We start from the raw sequence: 26587 nt of genomic DNA, 5'->3' as shown, positions 1-26587 counted from the left end.
CTAAGTACCAGGCCTAGTACTAACTACTTGGGATATAACAAAGAGCCAGAAAGGCATAGACGCCACCTCCTCTTACCCCCATCATAAAACTTCCATCTTTTCTGTTAACTATTGCAGTAAGTCCAACATTTTTCTGCCCTCTGAAACATGTATTACTTCTTTTTCGATGCTTCCCCTGCCTTACCCGCTTCCATATAACTGTCATAACAGGTAATATCTATTACACACACACTATGGGCCTGACCATGTTGCTTATTTCGACTCATTTCATCTTCACAACCACCCAACAAGGGTTGAATTATTAATTCCATTTTATAAACCTGAGGTGTGAGAGAACAGTGATTTGTACGAAAGTACAGAGCTAGCAGGTGGAAGGTGGTGGGGACGGCTGGAACTCAAAACACTGTTTTGTACTGCCTGTGTGAGTGTTATTCTTAATACTCCTCAAAATGCCCTCTCTAAGCATGGTAGACTCATGTCTGTGGATAATACCAACTGGAGTGCACCCCACCTCCATCCATCCAAACCCTTGAACTAGTAATTGTTATAATTGGATCCCTCTCCAGCACTGTGTGTTTTGTGTGTGTGTCTGTGTGAGCATATCAAGTTTTAGCATTCTCTACGTTGAGCTATAGGAAAGATTTTTTACTAGTGATGAAGTTTTGATATTAAGAAATTTGTTCTCTTCTTCATTATCTTTCTTTGGTGTTCTGTACCTCTACATCGTAAATATTTAAACTTCTCTTTGAAATGCAGACAGAAGAAAATTATTAGCAGAATGACAATGAATAGCCCCTTCCTTCCCTTTAGATATATTTTGGTGTAGATATTTCCCTAATTTCCTTAGGGTACACAATTGAGGGTGAGGTGGAGGAAGGCTAAAATGTTAAAATAAAAACAAAAATAGGGGGCTTCCTGGGTGGCTCAGTGGTTGAGAATCCACCTGCCAATGCAGGAGACACGGGTTCAAGCCCTGGTCTGGGAAGATCCCACACGCCGCGAAGCAACTAAGCTGTGCGCCACAACTACTGAGCATGTGCTCTAGAGCCCGCAAGCCACAAAACTACTGAAGCCCGGGCACCTACAGCCCATGCTCCACAATGAGAGAGGCCACCCCAATGAGAAGCCCACATGCCACAACGAGGAGTGGCCCCATTCGCCGCAACTAGAGAAAAGCCCGCGTGCAGCAACAAAGACCCAATGCAGCCAAAAATAAATAAACTTATATAAATAAATAAAATAAACAAATAGGATATAATTAAGCTAAAAACTTTTGCACAGCAAAGAAAACCACAAACAAGATGAAAAGACAACCCTCAGAATGAGAGAAAATATTTGCAAATGAAGCAACGGACAAAGGATTAATCTCCAAAATATACAAATAGCTCATGGAGCTCAATATCAAAAAAACAAACAACCCAATTAAAAAATGGGCAGAAGACCTAAATAGACATTTCACCAAAGAAGACATACAGATGGCCAAGAGGCACATGAAAGGATGCTCAACATCACTAATTATTAGAGAAATGCAAATCAAAACTACAATGAGGTATCACCTCACACCAGTCAAAATGGCCATCATCAAAAAACCTACAAACAATGAATGCTGGAGAGGGTGTGGAGAAAAGGGAACACTCTTGCATTGCTGGTGGGAATGTGAATTGGTATAGCCACTATGGAGAACAGTATGGAGGTTCCTTAAAGAACTAAAAATAGAGCTACCATATGACTCAGCAATCCCACTACTGGGCATATGTCCTGAGAAAACCATAATTCAAAAGGACACATGTACCCCAATGTTCACTGCAGCAGTATTTACAATAGCCGGGACATGGAAACAACCTAAATGTCTAATGATAGATGAATGGATAAAGAACTTGTGGTACATATATGCAATGGAATATTACTCAGCCATGAAAAGGAATAAAATTGGGTCATTTGCAGAGATGTGGATGGACCTACAGCCTGTCATACAGAGTGAAGTAAGCCAGGAAGAGAAAAACAATTATTATTATTATTAACGCATATATGTGGAATCTAGAATATGGTAGAGACGAACCTATTTGTAGGGCAGGAATAGAGATGTAGATGTAGAGAACAAACATGTGGACACAGTGGGGGGAAGGGGAGGGTGGGATGAATTGGGAGATTAGGTTTGACATAAATACACTACCATGTGTAAAATAGATAGCTAGTGGGAACCTGCTGTATAGCACAAGGAGCTCAGCTCGGTGCTCTGTGATGACCTGGAGGGGTGGGATGTGGGGGGAGGGAGGGAGGTCCAAGAGGGAGGGGATATAGGTATACATTTAGCCGATTCAATTCATCATACAGCAGAAACTAAAACAACATTGCATAGCAATTTTACTCCAATAAAAATAAGAGAGAAAAGTTAGGTGTCTTCAGGAAAAGAATTATTTCGACTTCAATGTAAAGGGAAAATCAAAAGGGAAAAAAAGGAATAAAATAAAATTATTTGATTTTAAAAACAAAATAGCAGAAGTTATTAATGATTTTTAAAGCCCTTTCTAATACACTTATTTAATTAATTTTCAAGGTCTAAATTGTATTAGTCAGTGATGTAGCCTCTATGCTATGTGTATCCTGAAACTGTGTTAGTATTTTTAAGATTCTATTGTGATGTCTAATGTAAGATTGGCAGTATTTAAATGATTCTGGCCTGCAGCACATCATCTCAGGCTGTGAATTCATTAAATTTGAAAAGAGGCAGGCAAAGATTCATTTTGAATGGGAGATATCCAGGAGAATGAGCAGGTTGGTCCAGGAGTTGCTGTTGGGTGCCTTTGAAGAATGGGAGCACACCTTTCCCTAAGTAAGAACTGAATGGTTCAGCATATGGTGTTTGTGAACACACATGCACCCTCTTGGTAAAACAGAAAACAGCCCTGATTACCTAAGCTGTCCAAATGGTAATTATCCTACTGTCTCATCCATCATTGCTTGGTTTGAGCACTGTATAATTCATTTCCTACTCTTGGGCCTCTATAGGCTATGACAAGTACTACTGCAATATTTAGCATTGCGGGTTGGAAATGTGAAGTGAAGCATAGACACAGTACTTAGTTTGAGATGATTACACAACACTGTGACTTGTAAAAGGTTCTCAGAAATAAATAAGTTCATGAGTCAACTTGAGATCTTACGTTAAAAGAATGACAGCCAATAGAATCCCTGAGGATTCTCTGAGGATGTGGCTTTCTGGTGAGATAATATTGGATTCTGAAGCTTTTCTTACTCACAGTGAAGCACACTTCAAACTGGCTTTAAAGATTCATTTTGTAGGCTTAAAAATCTACCTTTAGGAAAAGTGGGACTAGCAGGTAACCTAGTATGGAAAGAGAAAGAAATGAGCAAATAGATTCGCTCTTCCTGTGGGAATTCCGAGCCTCAAAAGTAATGTAAAGTGACAGTTTGATTTCCTTTTCTTCTTCAAAATCACCAAAAAGTGATAATGACCTCGGGAGTCTGCGTGTGGCCCGTTTGATTCGGTTTGGGCCCAAGGAAAAGCTAAAGGCTAAACGTATTTTAACTGAGCTAAAACCAAGATAAACACATCCCTGAGGTCATTATTTCCATTAGCTGACACCCTGTATACAATATTAAAAGCACTGGAAAAACAATATACACTTTTCCAATGGTTTACTTTTGAGGAACACTTATCCACACTGTTTCTGAACTCTTGACTCAAAGTAAAAATAACTTTTATTCTGTAGGGGAAGCAGTGTTTAAACAAACAAGTAAACAAACTATGGTTTACAGAGTAGAGTCACTTTCGTTCAGTAAATATCCTAAACACAGTGGTATAAAACAAGGCACGGAGGCTAACTAGAGTGCATGTTACATATATCAAACATGTGCAGAAGCGTTTAGCAGACAGTTTTTAGCAGATTACATAGTTATTGATCTTTGTAAGATATATCCCACCTGTTTCCAAAATCAATTGGAAGAGGCAGGCCCAATGCTCAGTATGAAATGAACTGCCAGTGAATTAAGTTTTATTTTATACACATCTCAGATTAGATTGGGTTAAAAATAATTTTACATTATGATTTTGGTGCAGTCCTTTAAAAATCAACAGATTATGGCCAGTTGTGTGCAAATACTGTCATAGAAGCTGATTCTACACATCTAAAAGCTGTAATCCCATTATATACATAAGATTTATCTGATATCTCTAAGTCAACAATATAGTTCAAACAGAACTATCTATCCCTTTGTGTTAGGGAGTATTCTTCCATATACCTCTGTGCTACACAGACAGTTCTAATGATTTAAATAATTCACATGACTCGAAAACATAGCCTAGTAATATTTTCAATCTCCTCTTTCTCCGTGAGCAAGTAGAAGTCTATTTCGACTTGTCAGCTAGGGATTACCTGTTTGTGATTTCTAACAAATTGCAGACAAGTATATTGATTTTGATAACATTTATTTTATTTCTGTGCTATTTAGGCTATGATGATTTGTGACTGAGCGTGCCATTTTGCAGAAAATGAAGGATGACTTTTTTCCAAAATGCCTATGCGTACATCAGAATAGCTAAAATGATAAAGACTGAAATACTACCTATTAGAGAACAGGTGACACTTCCATGTGTTGCTGGTGGGAGTGTAAAATGGTACAACCACTATGAAAAACTACTTGGCAGTTTTCAGTAAAGGTAAATATATGCTTAAAATGTGACCTAGCAATTTTACTCCTAGGTTTATTCCTAAAAGAAATTAGTCCTTATGTCCACAAAAAGCCATGTACAAAAAAATTTTGTAGCAGTACTCTTCTTAACATTGCCAAACTAGAAACAATCCAAACATTCATCAACAGTAGAATGGAAAATTATGGTATACTTATCCACTGGAATACTACACAGCAATAAGCGAATGAACTAATGGTGTTTGCATCAATATGGATGAAACTCATGTTTTGTAAAATACTCAAGATTCTAAATAACATGGTGTATGAGTCAATTTATATGCATTCTTAGGACAGAAGAAACTAACCTGTGATGATGGGTGTCAGAATAGTGGTCATCTCTTGGGAGATAGGGCACAGATGGAGAAGGAGCACGAGGTGATACCCTGCAGTGGGGGAAATGTGTACCTTAATCTGGGTAGTAGTTACATACGCATATACATAAGTTTAAAAAATTGAGCTCTAGTAAAATTCTTTTCTATATTTATGTTATACTTTAATATTAAGACGAAGTAAATTCATTTATATGTAAAATTTGTAGAGATGTGATGTCACTAAAGATGACTGTATATACACCAGTACTGGTCATGCTATGTTACTAAATCAGATTCCCTTCTACTCCTGGGAGGACAGAGAAAGTAAGGAAAAAACAGGAAATGCTGCTATTGATAGATAACATCTTAAGGAACTATGAAAATATAATAGTCTGAATACTCTTGACATCTGGACTCTATTTAGTGTTGCCTTGGGCCAAAAGGTCACGTCTACAAGAACACCTGTTGACATGCCTTTGCTGTCAGTTTCTTGATAGAAAGTTTGAAAGTGGCTTCTCCACAAAATATTGAGGAAAGAGGCAGAAGAAATTTTTTGAAGGGCAGGAACACCCACCTGAGGAGAGGAAAACAGAAGAATTGGCAGTGACCAGATTAGTATTCTAGAACTAAGAGAAGAACCAAAACAGAGAACTAAGAAATATCAAGTTTAACCCCAGAACCCAGGGTTCCCCATGCATGGATTCAACCAACCACAAATTGACTGTACTACATCATTTTATATAAGGGACTTGAGCCTCCACGGATTTTGGTATTCTCCGGAGTCCTGGGACCACCCCACCCCCAAACTGAGAGACAACTGTACTACCATTTTAGAGGGGTCAAAAATTTACTGACACTATAACTCAGATGAGCATAGGAGACATAAGCTTCCTAATTTTGTATTCAACTGACATGGTCTTACTCATGGTTCTCTAATTGATGGGAAGTGAGAAAAAACCTACTTCTAGTCCTGGTTATTTTAAAACTAGTTTGATCCAACCACTTAATCTGTTCCTTTAGGTAGGCTCAATATTTGGGGATAAATGCACAATTTATTTCTACTCATTCTTTTACTCTCTGTACATGGTGACATTTGGGTGTGTGGGGGGGAAAGAGCTCACGTGATCTCCTGTCAGTTGAGTGAAAGAATTTACAAAGGTGTCCCTTTGGTCTCTTCCCAGTCCCACTTGTGGAGGGCTGGTGTGGCATAACCCAGACACTGGGTCTTAGTGACTAAGTCATGTGGATGGTGGTTCTGCTGACAACCATGGCCGATGAGCTTACAAATCCTTCTTAACTGGCTTCATCAGGACTGAGTGGACCCTCTCAGCTCTCGCTGCTACATAACTGGCTGAGTCTCTGCCAAGTCCTCCAACCCGGTTCACTAGTCAGGCCCCAAGCCCATAGGCCCAGTGGACGTTGACTCAGTTCCGTGTCCTCTGGGAATCCATGGATGCTCAACTGGATAGATCTTCATCTTGTTGCGTGATGCTACTATTGCATCCCGCTACTCTGCCATCTTAACAGTGCTGTCCACCCCGTGTCATACAGTGATCTCCTGAAAAGTCTGAATCTGGGAGTGAGTCAAATGGCTTCTGTCCTTGAAACCTCCTCGCACTCATCTAATATATTTCTTCCTCTCAGCCAAGGGCTAGGAGGAGATACTCACATTTATGTCTACTTTCCACTTTTTTAAAAAAATTTATTTATTTTAACATCTTTATTGGAGTATAATTGCTTTACAGTGGTGTGTTAGTTTCTGCTTTATAACAAAGTGAATCAGCTATATGTATACATACATCCCCATATCTCCTCCCTCTTGTGTCTCCCTCCCACCCTCCCTATCCCACCCCTCTAGGTGGTCACAAAGCACCAAGCTGATCTCCTTGTGCTATGCAGCTGCTTCCCACTAGCTATCTATTCTACGTTTGGTAGTGTATATATGTCCATGCCACTCTCTCACTTCGTCCCAGCTTACCCTTCCCACTCCCCATGATCTCAAGTCCATTCTCTATGTCTGTGTCTTTATTCCTGTTCTGCCCCTAGGTTCTTCAGAACCATTTTTTTTATATTCCATATATATGTGTTAGCATATGGTATTTGTTTTTCTCTTTCTGATCAATGGAACAGGATAGAAAACCCAGAGATAAACCCCTGCACATATGGTCACCTTATTTTTGATAAAGGAGGCAAGAATATATGATGGAGAAAAGACAGCCTCTTCAATAAGTGGTGCTGGGAAAACTGGACAGCTACATGTAAAAGAATGAAATTAGAACACTCCCTAACACCATACATAAAAATAAACTCAAAATGGATTAAAGACCTAAATGTAAAGCCAGACACTATAAAACTCTTAGAGGAAAACATAGGCAGAATACTTTCCACTTCTCTATTTCTGTTCTCATGATCCTCTAAAACCAGAAGCAATTGGCTTTTCTTTCTTACTTCCTATGTCATACCCATTTTCAATCAGATAACAGCAATCTTTGTTATTCCTCATTAATGGTGAAAGGGTTATCCTCCCTAAATCCTGGTAAAAATGCTGAAATTCAGGCCACTTGACCTAGATTTTTAATATATTCAATCAGGGTCAAAGGAGGTCCTTTGTTTTGCTTTTTGTTTTTTCAACAAAGCCCAAGTTTCGAGTCTATTATCTTGATGCAAAATCCAATTTTGAATTTCAGAAGCTGAATTTCAACTCTTTTTATTGTTCCTGTAACTTATTCCCCATTTGTTCCCACCCATCCTCTGCCCACTCTCACCCCAGGCAGATGAAGGGTCAATTAGGAAGAAAATCTTCCATGTAGAACGCTCATATTTTTTAATAAAATATATATCCCATTAAATCTAAGACTTAGGCTCTGTATCAGGGTGGCTAAGAACACACTTTGGGGGCTTCCTTGGTGGCACAGTGGTTAAGAATCCGCCTGCCAATGCAAGGGGACACGGGTTCGAGCCCTGGTCCAGGAAGAGCCCACATACCGCAGAGCAACTAAGCTCCTGCGCCACAACTACTGAGCCTGCGCTCTAGAGCCCGCAAGCCACAACTACTGAGCCCACGTGCCACAACTACTGAAGTCTGTGCGCCTAGAGCCCGTGCTCTGCAACAAGAGAAGCCACAGCAATGAGAAGCCCGCTCACTGCAACAAAGAGTAGCCCTCGCTCGCCGCAACTAGAGAAAGCCCACATGCGGCAACAAAGACCCAACGCAGCCAAAAATAAATTAAATAAATAAATATATATATATATAAGAACACGCCTTTGAAACCAGACAGTCTTAGGTTTCCGATTCTGTTCTGTAATTACCAGAGTCTTTACAGACTTTCTAAATATCAATATTTACTGCTACTGACTAAAAGGAAAACAGGACTCTAAGAGAAAAAGGGAAGTTCCAATCATCAGCACATCATGCTCACTTGCATTCTCCTCCACATAGCTATTATCAATACCCACCGAACTCCTATTATGGGCTTGTTGCCTTTGTTGGGACGGCTGAAGCTCCATGAAGTTATGTAATTTGCCAAAGTCATGCAGCCCGAAAGTGGCAGAGCCAGGATTTTAATTTTAACTTCAGACCCCTTGACTCTGAAATCTATGTCGAATCCATTGCCCATTTCACAGACTGTGACACTGGAGTTCAGAAGACTTAACTTGCCTAGGACAACACCACTGGTAAATTTATCCTCAGCCTGTGTTCTTTCCACTAGGCTACATTGCCTCTCACCAGTGTGGGGCGAGCACCATGCCTTGCGCATTCCTGTGATGCCTGCCAAACACGGCATCTGAACACAAAAGAGCATCAGAGAATGTTAGAGCTGGTAGGAATTTCGAATCTGAGTAGAAATCTCTCAATTTGCTCACATGTCAATTCTGAAGCGGAGCTACGCGACAAGAGCCAGGTCTAAAACCCAGATCTCCTGATCCCCTGATCTGCTTTCTTTCTCCTTCCTCCCTACACCACTAGATGTTTGTTTCTATTGTCCCCTTCCAGAGCCTAAAAGAAGAGGAAGAACAAGTGGTGGCAATCAGAAGAGAGTGGGTAGCCAATCCCACAAGTCTTCCAGGAGGAAAGGGGCACTGGCCCAGGCCCAGGAAGTGTCCCCAGGGGCTTGTGTCGGCGGGAATCCCCACATCACCACGTGTGGATCTGAGAGGAGAACCTGGCAGATTCAATCACCCAGTGACTCAAATGTCACAGCATAACTGTAGAGAAAGAATAATAGTGGAAGCTCGCTGGCCAATTTTCAACAGAACGGCTCAGGATAAGGAAGATTAAGAAAATTGCTGAAGAGGATGATAATGACAATTAATAAAAACAAATAGCTACCATTCATTGAGCACTTATGTGTCTGGCACTGGGCTGCCCACTTTACATATCAACCTGATAAAGTACAGTTATTATCCCCATTTTGTGGGGAGGAAACTTAGGCGGGGCAAGGCTGAGGAAGCTGCCCAAGGACACACAGCTCGTAAGAGAGAGAGAGAGAGACCTTGGGTGCGAGCCCAGGTCTGCCTACCTTTAAGTCTGTGCACCTCAGCACAGAATCATAATAGCGGCCGTTAGGTATCCAAGCCTGCAGGAAGTGCTTAGAACAATGCATTATCTTCTTTCCTTTTCACAGAAACCTTGCCAACTGTGTATTAGTCTCTTCATTTTTATAGGCGAGGCAAAGAGCCTGGAGACACTAATTATTCAAGGTCACGCAGTAAGTTAGGAACAGACACAAGATTCAAACTCCAATTGGTCTTATTCTGAAGCTCATCGTGACGGTAAAAATAACTGCAACAAAAAATTAGCACACTTGGCTAAACATAATATTAGTGGGAGTTGTCCATTTGACGGATTATTCACAACCAACTCCTAGTGATTTTGACAAGCTGCCTACAACCTGGGCCCAAAGTCACAGAAACAAGAGAAACATGAGTTTATTGAGTCATTTTCCCTGTGAGTGTCAAACTACCTCTCTGCAGAAAACTTACTATCCTAAGTGACAACAGCAGACACTTGTGTAATCATCAACAGTCTTAGAATAAAGGTATTCATCCCTTTCCTACAGCCCCCTTCTTTCTAAATTGAATATAGTTGATTTACAATGTTGTGTTAATTTCAGGTGTAGAGCAAAGTGATTCAGCTGTATCTATCTATCTATACACACATATATACGTGTATATGTATATGTGTATATATATTTTTTCAGATTCTTTTCACTTATAGTTTATTACAAAATATTGAGTAGAGTTCCCCTTGCTGTACAGTAGGTCATTGTTGGTTATCTATTTTATATATAGTAGTGTCTATATGTTAATCCCAAACTCCTAATTTATCCCTCCCCGCCTTTTCCCCTTTGGTAACCATAAGTTTGTTTTCTATGTCTGTGGGTCTATTTCTGTTTTGTATACAAGTTGATTTGTATCATTTTCTTTAGATTCCACATATAAGCAATATCATATGATATTTGTCTTCCTCTGTCTGGCTTACTTCACTTGGTATGGTAATACCTAGGTCCATCCATGTTGCTGCTAATGTTCATTGAAGCACTATTCACAATAACCAAGACATGGAAGCAACCTAAATGTCCATAATAGATGAATGGATAAAGAAGATGTGGTATATATCTACAACGGAATATTACCCTGCCATAAAAAAAGAATGAAATAATCTCACAGGCTCTCGATCTAACCCCAAATCACTTCTGATAAGGAAAAAAAAACCTATGATAAAATATAAAAGATACATATAGCAAGAACCTAGGAAACCTTTCTCTCCCTGGAAAATTATAGAAATTATCCCAATAAAAATTCAGTTCTATAACAATTACTATTACTCTACGAGGAGGCTCATACTCTTTACATCTTTCATGTATGAACAATTTACCAAAAAGGAAATAGACATGGCTCTTAAATATCTGAATAAATGCTCCTCCTCATTCACAGAGAAAGGCAAATTAAAACACACAAAGTCCATTTTAATCATGGAGATTTGGTGACGTTGTAGGCAGAAGTCACTCTCATGCATCAGTGGGATCCTTCAGGAGGGCAACTTTGCAACATTTATCAAATTTACAATTCATGTACCATTTGACCTAGCAATCTGTTCCTAAGAATTTATCCTTCAGATTTACTTACACAGATGCAAAATGACCTATTTATAAAGTTATTTATTGCAGATAGTTTTTAATCCACAAAAGATGTGAATAAATGTCCATCAGAATGGGGCTGGTCCTAAATCATAGTTCAACCATGCAGTGGAGCACCACATGCCATAGAAAGAATGAGAAGCTTTTCACATAGAGATGGAACAGATGATGAGATCTATTGTTAAGAGGAATATGCAACATGCAGGACAGTTAAGGCTGGATATTACTATGTCTATAAAAAGTTTGGAGGAGAAATTAAAAAGATGTGTACTCCTTACATATGAATAAAATATATTTGTGAAGATACACATGAAAATGCCAACATTCATTGCCCTTCAAGAAAGTTGGAGGAATAGACCCTCCCTTGTACCTCCTGAATTTTTAACCATGTGACTATATCTCCTATTCAAAATTTTTTCAAAAAATAAATAATTTGTTTTAAGTTGCTTTCCTCACCTTGGGTGAGGTGCAGATAGACCAAGAGTAGGAAAAGATATTTTCTTTATATATCTCTGAATTGTTTTTATAAACATGTATACTTTTAATGTAAAAAACTCCAGCTAAGATTAAAAAGATAAATTTTCTTTCACAATTTCTAACAATATTTTTTGGCCATTAACAGAAAACAACTGAGCTCCTAAATGTTCAAAAAAGCTGAACTGGCTATGTCTCTTTTTTCCTTAAGAATCAATTTCCTTTATTTCCCATTAGGTAAAGCATTTTTGTTTATTTTGCTTTGCTTATTTTTTCCTAATGTGCAGTCCAGCTCAACATCTCCTTAGAAAGATAGTGATGCTTGAATTCAAACTGGAGATGCTTCTAGAGGTTTCAGTGCGCCCATTGTAGCTTTCTTTTGCACATCACAGAGTTCTGAAATTTGGTTATTGCTGGCCTTGCTCTGGTAAGTTTCCTTCTTAGAAAAAGCATTGTTGAAAATTCTACATTTTCACTTTCATTTGTGAACGTGGCCCTAGAAAGCTTTTTGATTCCTTAAATGTTTTCAAATGTTAATTGAAGAGCAGAGCAGCTGGACCAAATCATAAGCAGCATATCTTCAAGACACTTACTCTGTTCTTTATGAAGTGACATTTCCTACAATCCCAGGAAAATGTGAATAGATAGGAACTAAATGAAAAATCAAATAGCTCTTTTTTGATATGTGATTATAATGTACACAAAACATAAGAAGTTTCCCATTAGACATGAACCTGGTAAAATAAAAACTGTAAGTTATTGGCCAGTAACACTACTCTCCTAGCTAAGTTCCACGGAACAGTATATAAGATAGTCGAAGAAGCTTCAGCTTCTGTTAATGTATGAATTCATAAAATAGAACCAAACCTACACATGATCATATTTTGGCCCCATACATGGACTAAATATTCTTTAAACAAAACACTAGGGGCTGGTGAGTGGAACAGGAGGTCAGGATAGAAATCCTATTAGAAAATGCCATTTGAACATCATTTGTATTAAAAGCTACTTAGAACTAGGAAGAGTAATAAAAAGATAAAATCATTTCATAGGAGTTGTGACAGAACTTCATCTGTAGCTAGTCAGAACAACTGGAATCCTGGTTATCTCCAACACTAGTATTGCAGCCCTATATAACTATCCAAATAGCTAGTATGAAATCATATAAACATTTAAAAACTATGTACTTTGCCATTATGTAGTATAGACTCTGGCTATTCAAGGTGGGGTCCATGGCCCAGCATACTGCATTTCCTGGGAGCATGTTAGAAATATAGACTCCCAGACCCCCTCAGACTACTAAATTAGGGTCTTCATTTTAACGAGATTCCTAGGTGATAATTCACATACACATTAATGTTTGAGAAGCACTAGTATAGAACATGGACACAAAAGGCAGACAGATCTACATTGAAATCATAGCTCTGGCATTAAAGGTTGTGAATGAGCAAATTATGTAACCACCTGAAGCTTCAATTTCCTCATTTTAAAAATGGAAGTGGTAATAGCTGGCTCATACATTTGTTGTGATAATTAAAACAGAACATATATGGAGAACACCAAGCAGAGTACTAGGCATCAACTAGGCGTTCCATGAATATCAACACACTTCCTCTACTCTTCTTCCCATTTTAGGAGGAAAGAAAAAAATTCAAATCATAAAAAATAAAGAAACCATGCATGTAGAAATTCTTAAGTCACCCTACAATATTATTGAGAACTAAGTTAGGACTTCAACCCACAGCTGAGCCAAGTGTCTGACTTATTCCGTTAACACAGACTGGAGCTCATGTTCTTACACATCCATCACTGATAAACTCCAGGTTACATTTTTAAAATATATATGGAATACCACTCAGCCATAAAAAAGAATGACATAATGCCATTTGCAGCACCATGGATGGACCTAAAGATTATCATATTTAGTGAAGTAAGTAAGACAGAGAAAGACAAATATCATATGCTAGCACTCATATGTGGAATCTAAAATATGACACAAATGAACTTATCTATGAAACAGAAACAGACTGACAGACACAGAGAATAGACTTGTGGTTGCCAAGAGGGAAGGGGTGTGGGGGAGGGATGGATTGGGAGTTTGGGGTTAGCAGATGCAAACTATTGTACATAGAATGGATAAACAACAAGGTCCTACTGTATAGCACAGGGAACTATATTCAATATCTTGTGATAAACCATAAGGGAAAAGAATATTAAAAAGAATATATATATGTATAACTGAATCACTTTGCTGTACAGTAAAAATTAACACAACATTGTAAATCACTGTACTTCAATAAAATAAATTTTAAAAAATAAAAATAATATATACGGAAATAATAATACAAGTCCATCATTACTGTTACAAAAATATTCAAACTACATGCCCTGCTCACTTGTTTTAGTTACAAACACAAATCATATGTCAGCATTCAGAAGCAGATGTATATGTACATATATGTATATATTTTTATCTCCCAAATTATATAATCAATTGCAAATATTGCAGTTGTTATTTATAGGTATCTAAAAGTTACTACCTTAGAGTGGCTTTAAAGAAATTAGTAATATTACAATAATCATAGCAGGGCTTCCCTGGTGGTGCAGTGGTTGGGAGTCCGCCTGCCAATGCAGGGGACACGGGTTTGGGACACGGGTTCGTGCCCCGGTCCGGGAAGATCCCACATGCCGCGGAGCAGCTGGGCCCGTGAGCCATGGCGGCTGAGCCTGCACGTCCACACCCTGTGCTCCGCAACGGGAGAGGCCACAGCGATGAGAGGCCCGTGTAATGCAAAAAATAAATAAATAAATAATTATAGCAGACTAATTTAATTGCATACCTGTTCTTGTGCCAGGAACTGTGTTAGGCTATTTACATATTTGCAGCAAAACTGTGAAAAGAGAAACACTACGGTAAGTTTTGTCATTATGAGAAGCACCCTGAAAGAAATGATGTAAAGTTCTTGAACAGATTAAAAAAATGTCTTTCTACATAATGATGTAGGGGAGGAAAAAGAATTTTCCCTCTATCCTTCTGAGTTCTTAGCTGAGACCCCTGTAATAAAAGACAGAATAGCAAGAGAAAAATAAACAAGTTTATTAACAAGCATACATCATGTATACATGGGAGATACCCAGGAAAAACTGAGTAACTCCTTGAGGTGGCCTAGAACTCAGGCTTAAATACCATTTAAACAGACAAAGAGGAGGAGGGATGTAAACTTCTCAGAGGAGAGAAATGATTTTTAGAGAAGAAGAATGGACCTTTAGAAGAACAGACAGTTTGTCTGGGTGTGGTGTCCACTTTTAGTCTCTTCTGTGATGAGTCAATTCTTCCAGGTTGATGAAACTTCCAGGGAGGGGATCTATGACAACTGAGGGTTTTTTGGATGCTCTGTCTTTAGATAGATAAGGAGAGCTCCCAGAAAGCCTCTCCTTGGATTTGCTGATTTTCGATTGCCTACAGCTCCAAATAATCAATATACCAAAGTGGCATTTGGAGGCAGCATGTCCTGAACAGCTAGAGTCATATTCTGGGGTTGCACATTCTGCCCCTCCTCAGTGAAAATGTAAGTAGCACTGTTTTTTAATGGACTTGGGGCACAGACACTGTTTATTGAGTGGCAGGTGCAGGAGAAGTAGCTGGCTCCATTGTGGAAGCAGAGGTGGTAGGTCATTCCAGGGTGCTGTGGGTATCCGGCAGCCAGGGCCATGCCCCCCATCCTAGGGGACAGCACAAGCTCACTACAACAGGAGTAGCAAGGAGCCGGCCTGAGGAAGAGGCAGCCACAGCCCCCAGGATGCTTGGCAAGAAGCAGCAGACGAATTTGGCACAGGGGTTTGGGGAGGGAGGGACTGGGGTCTGGGTGTTCTTGAGGGAGATGGAGGAGGATCACGTCTGTGGGGTGGAGTAGAGACTGTGGTGGTAACTCTCTTCCCATCTACCCCTTCCCTAATCCAACCCTAGAGATGCCACAGAAGTAAAAGTGGGGACAATGTGTTTGGTAAATTAATATGAAGACCAAGAAAGTGGCCAGGTTGAGGAATTCGGAAGGAATCAACAACTGAGCAGGGAACAGAGTTTAGTACTGCTATCCTCCAGAAGATGGAGAGGGGCAAACTTTTAGAAGAGCCCTTTGTTCTACCCCATAAGGGCAAGAGTGCACTGCTGCCTGCCCAGTCACCACTGTCTCAGTGTGGAAAACCTGACGTTGGCCCAGATTTTGTAGCATTTACTTAATGACCAGGTGGGCTGAAGCCTGTTTATCCAACAATGAACATTTTGTGGGCTGCCATTATAACTATAAAGAGTCTTTATCCACCTAGATGTTATGTCTTGTTTTAACTCCGTGGGAATTCAGTCATAAAGAAAAGAAAACAAATATTTTATACAATGGCTGAAATGCAGACCACAAACACTGGTGTGCAAAATGCAACTTTATTATTCCATAACAAATTAATTTCTAGTTGGGGCTCCCAATTCTCCAAAGTCAACTTGTGGCTGTTTCCAAATATTGGGGGTCTGAAACAAATGTTAGTCATTATGAGGTGTTATGGACCCTAAATGTTGATAGCCCTCACATGCATCTTCTGATTCACCAGCATCCCAGTGGGTTGATGGGATGCGCGGGTTTTTCATGCTGGTTGATGCTGAGGAAGCCCTGCACTGGTCTACGTAGCCCCTTCAGGTCCAGCTATGCTAACTGTTTCTTCCATGCCACTCTAGAAGCACAGAATCATTCTGCTGGTGCCCAAGGATCTCGGTCTGCTAATTGTGACACTGTCTAATCCAAAGACTTGCTCTCCTTCCCAGAACCCGAACCAGGAAAACAGGACCCAGAGTCCCTGGATTTGAGACACTGCATAACCCTATTCTGCTCACTCCTCCATCCCTCCTATTCTTTCTTCTCCCTATTAGCCTAAGGGAGTGTCTTCTACTTGAGGCAAGAAAGCCTGCTCTCCTACAAGGTGCTTCTTGTCAACACTGTATCCATGCCCAATGTCCCAAATCGCCTCCTCTACCCTTAGAAGGGGAAGCCAGGAAGAGGCTTTTTGTTCTGCTTTCCAACCTGTCACTAATTTCCCTTGAGGAAATAAGCACAGAGGTGGATCCTACCTGAAGGGAGCAAGGAGAACGTTAGCCAGAGAAAAGGAGGAGGGGGGAAAGATGACTTCCAGGAGAATAAATACAAGCTTCCCTCTCAAAAATGTTATTTCACAACATTGTTACCACCTCTCCTTAGCTTTATCAGGTTTCTGGAACAGGAAGGAGATTAACCTCACCTAAATCACATGACTAAAATGTCTGTGAATTACTTTGTATAATTTTTACATGATGCATTATGTAGGAGAGCAAAATTTACCACCCCAAAATGTGTCTCTTTGGCATGAGGATTATTTTAGGCTCATTATTTTTAAGAAACAGAAGACTCAGGAAGCTTTTCTTGTTACCTCTCCTGTAGCTGCCTAAAGAATGAAGACTGTAGATAGAGAACCTGTTCCAGGAAGGGAGCTATCACCATTGATAAATATAGTATGAACTAGGTGTGTAGACAGGGAGAAACCTAGTAAAGTTTGTTAAAATTCCTCTGTGTCCCATTGTCTCTGCATGGCCCAGCAAACATCTGTTTACCAAACATTTGCTTTTCCATCTCCATGTCAATTGCCTTCCTCCCCTCTGAGGTCCCAAACCACTCCTCTCAGCATCCTCTTTTGTCTTTAACTGAGAATAATATTTAAGGTGAGGGTTTTGGCCATTTTGGCCAGTTACTCAGTTCTCTGGGTCTCTCTCATGTATACATGTTATTACATTTTGTTGATTGTCTCCTGTTAATCTGTCTCATGTCAATTTAATTCTTAATCAGCCAGAAGAACCTAGAAGGGTAGAGAAAAATTTCTTCCTCCCTGACAATTGTTCTATCCCTATAGTTTTCAATTAGAGAAAGAAAATATGGGCTTAGAAGAAGCACTTTCTACTGAATGTCTAAAAAAATATTGGGAGTTAAGAGCGTTAACACTATTTTAGTCTCCAAATTTTTACTGATTAAGAAACTAACCTGGTTGGTCTCTTTTGGAATATCAGCACCAGATCCATCAAAAGTAATACAGAGTGAGTGCCTTCATTTTGAGATATGTAAGAGTCTTTTCCCTGGCTATTAACCTGAGAAAGGACAACCAGGGCAGTAAAGCATCTGTTTAATGGCAAAATCAACCAACCAACAAACAAATACTGAGCCTCAAGCAGCATATTTGAGATAATCCAACTTGGCCTCCATCCTCAAGTCATTTGTCCCTGTCCAGGCATAGAATGAGGTTTAGGGGCTTAGTACTCAAAAGCACCATAGATGCCATGCTGCTCTTGAAACTGAGGGCAGTCATCAGTTATATCCCTTAAACTATGACTTGCTTAATAAATAATATCCTGTAACCTGCATTCCCTGACCGAACTTGCTTTAATTGTTTAAGTTGCAAACCCTCCAAGCTTCATGTAGCTTAGGCAATATATCACAAGATTCCTTTAACTGCCCCCTATAGATAATATCTCTGACACATGGGTTTCTCTAGTAACAGTTGCTTAAGTTGTTTTTTCCAGGAACACAGGATTAGCCTTGCCCAGTTCAATCTGGTCAAGACCACTGACTATTCAACTGGGTCTGCACGAGTGTCTGCTGGATGACCATTTGATGTCAGAGGACCAAAAACTCCACCTTCAGATCATGATAATACTGCCATTTTCTGAACATGTGTCGTATGAAAAAGCTATGTAACTCAGATACACCTGTGCAGAGCCACAATAACTTGCCTCCAATTATTTTTCCCCACATCTCAGACCACCCTGTTTCTTTTTTTTTTTTTTTTTTTTTTGCGGTACGCGGGCCTCTCAGTGTTGTAGCCTCTCCCGTTGTGGAGCACAGGCTCCGGACGCGCAGGCTCAGTGGCCATGGCTCACGGGCCTAGCCGCTCCGCGGCATGTGGGATCTTCCCAGACCGGGGCACGAACCCGTGTCCTCTGCATCGGCAGGAGGACTCTCAACCACTGCGCCACCAGGGAAGCCCCACCCTGTTTCTTTATCCCATAAATATCCCAAACCCCTCACCTTTGGGGAGGCCAATTGAGACTTGTTCTCCCATCTCCTCACTTGCCTCCCTCATAGATAAACCCTTTCTCTGCTGCAAACTTCAGTATCTCAGCATTTGAATTGCTGCACCACAGGCAAACAATCCTGTTTTGGTAACAAATTTGGAAAATCAGCCAGGAGGTAAGTCTAGATGGACCATTTGCTGTAGTTCATGGGCCCCTTGGCAGCACTGAGAGACTACTGAGGAGTCCAAACAGCTGCCTGGCCTGTTTGTTCCAGGCACTGTCCCCAGAATTTCCTCCAGCACCCAGCCTCTGACCTTTGGCATTTGTACATAATTTTGCATTGCAGCTGAGAAATGGCTTCTGGATCTGAAAAATGTCTTTTGGGTGAGTAACCTTGTTAAAAAGTATCTGTGTCTAAATTGTCTGACAATTTCATCCAGACCATGGGTTCAAGATGCACCCGAGGGGATTCTGGTAGGATTGTGTGTTCGAGGCATGCCTTAAGGACAATATGAAAGGGTACAGCAGCTGAGTTACCCTAAACCTGGGTTTGAATCCAAAGGTTCTCATCTCTGGTCTGGCATGTCTCTGTTCTGGCCTTGTTTGTTTATGCCCATCTACATTTGATGGTCTTATTTGTTAAGAATTGGCTATTTAAGGCTGAGTTTCTTGATGGCTGTAGCAAAATTCCCCTAGGAATCAACTTTATGAGGGTCTTCTGACTCCAAAGAAAAGAGGCACTGTTCCCTCTGGTCCTTTGGGATGTTCCCAGGTAACTGGGGAATTTATGGAGGTGTCGGGGCATCCAACTGAAATGTGTAACAGCCTCATAGGGACCCCCATTAAGAAAACACATCTTTTCAGGCCTTCATTGTTCACAGGAAAGCAGTTGGCATTGGCAGCTCATCAGGGCTCACTTGCCTGTCAGCTCTCAATAGTTTATGCAAGGATCACACAGCCAGGGTGTAACCAGGACCCTTAGAAAAACTTTGTTACTGTGGCCACCTGCAAAAAAACCCCTTCAAAATGGGAAATGTTCATTTGAGTTCCCCTTGAAGCTCTCTAGGCTGTATTCTCCAAAATTGGGTGACTTTCAATTATTAATTCATGAAAGCAAAAAAGATGATACTTGTTTATAACACCACATGGCCACAATGTTCTTTAGGCTGCAGAGGAAAAATGGCCAAGATGGGGCTCTTGAGACATTCCAAAACTGGGTTTGTGTACACAGAGAAAGTAGGCTTTCTAGGAGAAACTTGCATTTCTCTCCCTGTGCCTTTGAAGTGTAAATATTCTACCAGAGCTCTCAGGAACTCCTATCCTACTGTTATCTAGACCATCTCCAATTTCTGAGACTGAGAGGAAAAAAGGAAGAAAGAAGTCTTTTTAAACTCAACTCAGAAAACTGTGAGATCTGTCTGTGTCTATTTGGGTGTATGTATGTCTATGTCTTTACCTCCAGATGGTTTCACCAAAATCAATTTGTAAACGAACTATATTTAATGGGCTAAAGAGAAAGTAAGAGCTTACAAATCAAATATCAAATTTTTCTAAATGTAATATAAACTAGCATAAATTTTGTAAAGTATCATATGATCTAGGATTAACCTTTAATGAATGAAAACAAGTTTAAGTTGTTGGTTAATTAATACAGAAATGTCTTTAGAGTCATCAATATTAAGTATAATTCCTTTCTTTTACCTAGGTTTACCAAAAGTCAAATAAGTTCATATTATTTCAGCAAAAAAAATTTATCAGCAAGAAAAATAACTAGATATGATGAAATTTTGAGTAAAATAATGTAAATGAGATAAAAGTTTTGGGGTAAACATTTTAGGAATAGTTATGTTTTAGTACTGTTTACTTAAAAATAGTTTCTCCAGATTTTTTCGGTAACTTGAAACCATTAGACTCGCTAAATTAAGTTAAATGATGGGAATGCATTGAATATCCAGATTATTTCCTAATTGTAATATATACGTAAGTAAAGCTACTAGAAATAATAAGGGCTACATTTCAGTATGCAAGAAAAGTAGGATGTGTGTTTTCAGTAAAAGAAGGTATGAGGAATGGAAATGTGATTTGTTAAGGGAAAAGAAAGTAGTTTTGTCCTAAAATTGGTTATTTCTAAGTGGAAAAGAAAATAAGGGACAAACTAATATGGATACAGGAAATTATGGAAGGCTTATGGAAAAGGAACCCTAAGAAAGGAATTTTGTGCATGGTCAGAACTGGCTAAGATTAGATTGAATTTAATTAAGTAAATGAATTTTGATATTAAAGGTAAGGTTGTACAAAACTAGAATTTGGTTTTCTCTTTGTTAAGAGAACAAAGTTTTCTTGGAAAACATTTGATACTTTCAATAAGAGATTGCAAGTTACTTTTTTTATTTGGGGGGGTTGTTTTTTTGTTTTTTTACCTCTTAAGTGATCTGTTGTAACTTTCTGTATTTGTTTTTGAAATCTTTCATTTTCACTTTAAGTGAACAAGTATTGTTTCACAGTGACCTATGATCCTACTTGACCAAGTGTTCACATACCTTTTTGATATTTTTAACAAACTTCCCCCAAATCAAATTTTAATTGAAGTTCTTTTAACCTCTAGATAACTTTGGGATGCTTCAGAGGGCCCCTGAAGCATCTCAGGGAGAAAGGTTAAACTAATTAGGCTTATTTGGTATATTAAATTACATGGGAAGCATTGTCAAATGAATGGTGATAAACCTTCTTAGATTGTATTGTATGGGTAAATGTCATTAATATAAGAGCTCTAGAAATTATATGAAATTTCTAAAATTCGGATATGTCCTGGTATAATGTTATCAGTCATAATTCTAGTTATATTACAGTGTCGTATGTCACAGCAATAACCAACTTTCTTTGTCAGTTGCATTGTAATCAGGTCTTTAACTCTGCCTTTTTAAGTCTTTTGTCATTCACAGACAGTTACTGTTTTACTCTGATGCTTTTGCAAAAATGCGTTATCTTCAAGAATATTTATAGAAAGGACTTTTTGACAAGTACAGGTTTCTGATAACTTTCAGATCATACTGCTGAAGTGAGTAAGAAATTAAAGAATTCTAATGGAAAATATGATGGCTTCATAAAACTGTTAACAAAAGATTAAGATCAAAGATTAGTTACATAGGACTGAGTGAACTGATGAATATGGTTATAATTTTTATGGTTCTTGTCTGAAATATTACTGGCTTTTCATCTGAGTTTTCCAGATATAAAGAAACCTTTTCTCTTAAGCTAATTATGACTTATAGAAACTTGGTAAATTCTACTTTTGCAAGTAGAATTGAAGCATTTATCTTTTCTATCTGGTCCCTCCAGAAATTGGAAAGTCTTAGGTTCCCAGCAGGCTTATCAGATATTCTTAACTAGCTCGTGCACAGTGAAACTGAAGAGAACTGACTCGAATTCATATTTCTCACTTAAGATGGGCCTCTGTGATGGACTGGTCTATGGAAATATTGCTGACCTCAAAGTCACCTTAAAACAATGTTCAAAGAGAGGAGAAACAACACCCACACCAGGATAAAAAGAAGATGACAGCAGTAATAGACAGTTGATCCAAGAATCCATACCAGGACTGTAACACCCATCCTACTAATTCAATTGTACTCTTTATCAAATGTTTTTCTCCCTATCAAAATGGAAAGTTATTGTTTGACTTATAGCTAATACTTTTGCCCTAATATTCAGGAGGAAGAAAAATTCTCTTGTGAAATTGTTACATAGTGTAATTACTCATGCATATATCATTGCTTATTTTTAGTCCAATGCTTAAAGCTCATGTGTAATGTTTGTGGGACAATTTTATATAATTGACAAAATGCATAGGCTATGAAATGTTTCCCTGTTGGCATACCTCTGTGCTTTTTCACTATGTCTGATTAGTTTCCCCCCACTGTGTATAACTAGTGTATATATACATACATACATATATATATATATATATATATATATATATATATATATATATATATATATATACACATACTTACATAAACAAACAAAAAGAAGCCTAACACCAAGGGACATGATGGATCCAGGGTAGACAGCAACCACCCTGGCATTGAGGGACAAATATTTTGCTCATAAATGCTTTCTATTGAAAGATTTGCAATTAAAAGGGGGAAATGGTGGAGGAAATGTTCACATATTGAGGTATAGGTAAGTCAATCTGGCTTATACATAATATGACTTAAACTTTATGCTAACCAGAATAGCCTATTTTGCAGCCTGTCAAATATATATTGTACATCTGCTTTAACCATTGAAGAAATGATAGAGCTAGGTGGTTATTGTAGATGTAGTTTCAGTTGCGTTCCTGTATAACTGAGAACTTGAATTTTCTGAACTGTATCAGACTCAAGGACACTATCCACACCTCTGCCCATTTGCAGATTTAATTATTCCTCCTGGACACTGCCTTACCGTGACCCCTGGCTTGACCATGTCTTAGATGAAATCCCCAAAAACAAAAGTCTAAATTTTAACAATATGTCTGGCATTCTGTGTGCCCCCTCGGTGTATACGTTTGTCTGAGATTCTAATAATCAATCTTGGGACTATACATGTCTGGATAGTTGGTGAATCAGAGGCACCTGCCTACTAGGGTACTTAGCCATTCCCTGTCTGTCCATAACTTCAATGCAACTCAGCATTGGACTGGTTCTTTAAAACTGCTCTCCAGAATGACAAGGGATGACTACCTGCCTGGATATCAAGAGGACAGATTTTGGTATATGTTTGGTAGAATACTTTTACCATGGTGGGGAATTGGATCACATGAACATATGATTAGGTATCTTTTGTTTGCCCTGGGCATCATAAATGAGACTGCCACAGCTATTGCTACCCAGCAAAAGGAAATTGATTCAGTAGCTAAAGTAGTCCTAGATAACCACATAGCTTTGCACTATATACTAGCTGAACATGGTGGAGTGTGTGCTACCTCTTATTGTGTGTACATTAACGCTTCTGCTGAAGTGGAGACCCATAGAGACAAAATCTGGCTACAACAAGTATCCTCAGAAGTGCCAGGCCCAGACTGTTTTTCAGGACTATTCTCTCATTCCTCAGGGAATAAGATCTATGTTCCAGGATTAATTAAAATTTGGGTTGCTACTCTTCCCCCTACTTCTAACTGGGTACCTAATAATAAAATGTGCTATAAGATGCTGCACCAAAACAGCAGACCAAGGAATTAAGATCCTGATTATGCAGAGCATAAGTCCAAAGCCCAGTACAAAGGGATATTTCCAAGTGGGTTCAAAGTTTCATTCCTCGACCTCTGTTATACCTGCACCCTTCTTCACCAGGAAGTAGCCAGAGCAGTCATCACCCCTCTTCCCTCAAGACTGAGGAATGGTCAAATGATAAGGAGGACTGAAACTGAGGGCAGTCACCAGTTAGATCCCTTAAAATGTAATTTGCTTGGTAAATACTATCTTGTAACCTGCCTTCCCTGATCAAGCTTGCTTTAATTGTTCTTTAAGTTGCATAGCCTCCAAGCTTCGTGTAGCTTAGGTAACATAACACAAGATTCCTTTAACTGCCCCCTATAGACAGCACCTCTGATGTATGGGTTGCTATGGTAATGATTGCTTAAGTTGCTTTTTTCAGGAACGGGGACTAGTCCTGCCCAGTTCAAATTAATTGAGACTACTGATGATTCAACTTGGCCTGCATGAGTGTCTGCTGGATGATCTTTTGATGTCAGCGGGCCAAAAACTCCACCCTCAAATCATGCTAATGCCACCATTTTCTGAATATGTGTCCTGTGAAGAAGCATGTAACTCAGATACACCTATGCAGAGCAGCAATTACTTGACATTTTTCTCACCTCCAATCATCTTGCCCCACATCTCAGACCACCCTGTTTCTTTAACCCATAATTATCCTGAACCCCTCACCTTTGGGGAGGAAGTTTTGAGATTTGTTCTCCCATCTCCTCACTTGGCTGCCTCTTGAATAAATCCTTTCTATGAAAATCTTGGCATCTCAGGGCTTGGCTTGCTGAGCATTGGTCAGGCAAATGAACCTGGTTTGATAATACTCTGGGAAGGAAAATCTAGCAGAAGCTACAGACTGGTCATTCACAGACAAATCTAGCTGAAAGACACGTCCTGTTTCATATGTACTGTGTATATTATTAAAATTATTATTGAGCCCATATCTAAAAACCAGATGATTTCACATAAAAATATGGACCTCTGATTTCCCTTTAAAAATTAAAAGCTCAGTTGTATGTGAGTCCATATTCCCATGTGGTAATAGTAGGCTAGAGTGAGCACACAGCTCCAATTTGCTCTACTCCCCACCAATCCCTGTTATCCCTCTATAATTCTTCATCGTTTTTTCCTCTTTAGCTTTTGCAGGCATTTGAGTTTGTGACCCAGGGCCAGAGGCTGTTGGGTGGTCAGAGCCACTGCTACATCCCTGGGAGACACTTCTGTTACCAAAGCAGGTTCGTTTGTCCCATGTGTAGCAAACCAAATGCTGAGACATCGAGGTTTGCAGGACAGAAAAGGTTTATTCACAAGGCAGCCAAGTAAGGAGATGGGAGAACAAATCTCAAATCCACTTCCCCGAAGGTGAGGGGCTCAAGCTCAAACTGGACATAGCTGACTAAAAGTTCCTAAAAAAACAACTTGGGTAAAACATCTTACTGTTTAGGCTACATAATGCTTGGAGGACAGGCAAGTCTTTTATAGCAATAATTAAAGTGATCAGTGAAGGCAGGTTACAGGTATAATGGAGTTAAATAATGAGTACCCTCAGTTTCATTTCCTCCTACTGCCAGAACCACATATGGTCAATGTTGTCACTATTACAGTTAACTCAGAACCCCTTTCTTTCCTCTTAAACCCAGGTGAGTTGAGTCTTTGCAACATAAAGTATTCATACTGATACTTGGAAGAAGATGGGTTCCATGAGCTTCTGTAAGTTAACACTAGGGATGAAGCTTCCCCAATATGTCACTCAAGGGTTGTGATGAGGAGAAACCCATTCCAGCCTCAGTGAGAAGTGTGTGCCTATTCTTATCAGCGCTGCCCAACACCTAGTGCTGTAGGGGTATGGTTTCCTTCCCTATATGAATACAGATCCTAGAATGGAAATTAGCACTGTTGAAGAGGGGAAGCAGGGAAAGACTCCAGAAGGCCCCAAAAAAATATCCTGTACATTCAAGGAATAAAGTATGTCCTTCCCAATTTTCCACAGTGGTTTCCCTTCCCTAACAAATAGTCAGATTTTATCCTTGTATGTGGATCATCCTTAAACTGACAAAGTTAATGTCTCTTTTTTGAGGTCCAAGCTACAGCTTTCACATTTACTCTTTTACTTCATTTTGACATGAAAGTCCATAAATGATCTAAGGCAGTGATCATTACCCTTTTGAAAAATGAGAACTCTGGGACAAAGCAGTCAACTGGCTCACCCATGGCCCCATTTCTTAGCAGGAGAGGCTATATCAGAAGTGAGTGCTGCAAAATCTTATTCCGTTTCTCTTCCTACTAAATCATGCCATGGCCACTTACTCCACCTCACCTTAGCTAGAACTACTGTAAACCATTATTGTTTTGCATTTAAATAGTGATGTTTAAGAGAAAATAAATGAAATTATGATTTTTCAAAGCAAAAAATGATGGTTTGCTTTCTTTCTGAAATGCTCCTGATTTGATAATAAAACACTAAAGTATATTCATGCCACATCCATGATATATGAAAATAATGCTCCTGAAATATTTTATGGGGACAAGTGTTTTAAGTTACCTTTTTATTAGTAATTCAAATTTGCTCTGACTAATAGAATTAGCCATTCTATTCCACCTTATCAGAGGCAATGGCAT

This window comes from Delphinus delphis, chromosome 11 (assembly GCF_949987515.2).
Source record: "Delphinus delphis chromosome 11, mDelDel1.2, whole genome shotgun sequence".
NCBI lineage: Eukaryota > Metazoa > Chordata > Mammalia > Artiodactyla > Delphinidae > Delphinus > Delphinus delphis.
Note: the sequence above shows the minus strand (reverse complement) of the source record.